Consider the following 2,579-nt stretch of genomic DNA (forward strand, 5'->3'; position numbering starts at 1 on the left):
ACCAAGGAAACCTAATATATTGGAATAGATGTTTGAATATTTGAGTAATATTCAAACATTTGAATAGATGTTTGAATATTATTCAAATATTTGAATAAAAAGTCTTTAACAGAATTAAACACACATTTAAGCTAGAAAGTAAAAATTAAAATAGACGTGAACCCCTCAATCAGATAATCAGCAACTAAGAAAAAAAGCCTCACATAAGATAACTTTTTATTTTCAGGGACTCTATATTTTCAACTTAAAACTGAGAACAAGGTAGAATGTCTGTTCCTACCTCTTAAGACTGAAGACCTTATGTAATGAAAAAATAAAGAATTTTACAAGAATTAGAAAGTAAAAGTAAAACTATTTCTATTTGCAGTGATAAGATTATAGAAAATTCTAAGTTATAAACAAAAAAAACCCTACAAAAACTAAGAAATTATTGTATTAAAATTTTTGCATATGAGGTAAATATACAATCTATTTCATTTTTATATAACTACAAAATTTCTTGTTCTAGAATAATAATAAAAAAGCATTTCCCATTAAAACAAGATCAGGAAATAGAATACTTGGGTTTAAATGTATCAAAAGTTGTAGGAACTCTATGTTTAAAACCTCCCAAAACCATTGAAAGGAAAAAAAAAAAAGACAAATGAAAAGATGGATCAATCTTCATAAATAGGAAGACTCAAATTTGTAAGATGTCCTTTTTCCCAGAATATTCACCTCCAAAGTCTGGTAGTCATTTTGCAGAAATTGACAAGATGCATTTAAAATATATCTTATATTTAGGCAGTTGGACTCAGGGCAGAGGCAGAACCCCCTCCCTCCTTTTTAGCTCAGTGCATCGTGTCCAGGTCCTCGGTGACAACTGTTGTACTGGGGAAGTGACTGCGTGGTGCCTGCGCTGGAGATGATATCATTTCCAGTAACAACACAGGAATCAGAACAAACACAGCCACTACAGAAGCACTACAGCGTTCTGTGCTATCAGTTTAGTGGACCCAAAAGGAGACTGACTTCAGACTTACACAGAAACTAATTGAGATTCCAAAGCCCTTTGGGGTTTTTGAAGAGTAACAGGAACAATAATGCAAGACTTTAACTTTGGAAAATGTAACCTGGTAAAAGAGTGAATACAAGAAGTCCATGAAAGCAAGAATCTTCCACAATCTGTGATTGAAAATGTTGGAGGAAAATATTTTTACACTTGGATCTTACAGATTAGGAATATATACAAAAGTTACCAATATTGATGTGTTGTGTGTTGCACCAAGAGAGATTGATTGAAGTGACTTTTTCACCTCATTCTATAAATTGAAATTACAGGAAGAAGTGAAAGATTTAGGAGCTGTTGAGGCATTTGTGCCAGTTATCAAACTGTGTTTTGATAGCTTAGGGATTGATATTTTGTTTGCAAGATTAGCACTGCAGACTATTCCAGAATATTTGGACCTAGGAAATGACAGTCTGCTTAAAAAATAGATAGAATATGTGTAAGGAGTCTAAACAGTTTCAGGGGAACCAATGAAATTTCCCATCTAGTTCTAATCATTGACAACTTCAGGTTAACTCTGAGAGCTATCAAACTGGGGGCCAAACTCCACAACATCTATTCCAATATATTAGGTTTCCTTGGTGGTATTTCCTGGGCTAAGTGAGTAGCAGGAACTCGTCAACTTTATCCAAATGCAATAGCATCAACTTTTGTACATAAATTTTCCTTGGTGTTTTCTAAATGGTATGTTCATTTTAAAATAAATAATAAAATATGTCTTACATTTAAAAAGTATTGGATAGCCAAATGATCATTAAAAAGTCAATTTAAAAGACATACACTAATTGATTGTGAGTTACTCTATTTTCACATTAACCAAAAGAGTGTGGTATGAACATGAGGATAGAAAAGTACAGAAGATATTTATATGAACAGACACGTAAATTGTCAATAATATTTTTAAAAATCTCCTCAAAGTAAACTAAAGGAAAATGGAAAGTCTTTGAAACAAATGGCTGGAACAACTTATAAACATATTAAAAAGTTGAAATTTGTCACTTATCTCACTCCATACATCAAAAATTAACTTGAGACGAATCAGTGAGATAAATATAAACACAAATATAAAGTTCCTAGAAGAAAACATGGGAGAATATTTTCTCAGATTTTGAGTGGACAAAGTATTTTTCTTTTTTTGAGCAATTGTATGTTTTTTGGGGGCTGTGTTGGGTCTTCCTGCACGCGGGCTTTTCTCTCTAGTTGCGGCGAGCGGGGTCTACTCTTCATTGCGCTGTGCAGGCTTCTCATTGCAGTGGCTTCTCTTGTTGTGGAGCATGGGCTCTAGGCACGCAGGCTTCAGTAGTTGCAGCACACAGGCTCAGTACTTGTCGCTCACAGGCTCTAGAGCGCAGGCTCAGTAGTTGTGGTGCACGGGCTTAGTTGCTCTGTGGCATGTGGGATCTTCCCAGACCAGGGATCGAACCCATTTCCCCTGCATTGGCAGGTGGATTCTTAACCACTGCACCACCAGGGAAGTCCCAAGTGGACAAATATTTCTTTAATTGGACCCAGAAAATATACAATTTTTTAA

At 34.7% G+C, this 2,579-nt stretch overlaps 1 pseudogene; it reads left to right on the forward strand.

The window, feature by feature from the left end:
* Positions 1-904: 904 nt before the first annotated feature.
* Positions 905-1,799, forward strand: LOC132432370 (poly(A) polymerase alpha pseudogene; annotated as a pseudogene).
* The last annotated feature ends 780 nt before the right edge of the window (positions 1,800-2,579 follow it).

Source organism: Delphinus delphis, chromosome 1 (assembly GCF_949987515.2).
Source record: "Delphinus delphis chromosome 1, mDelDel1.2, whole genome shotgun sequence".
Taxonomy (NCBI): domain Eukaryota; kingdom Metazoa; phylum Chordata; class Mammalia; order Artiodactyla; family Delphinidae; genus Delphinus; species Delphinus delphis.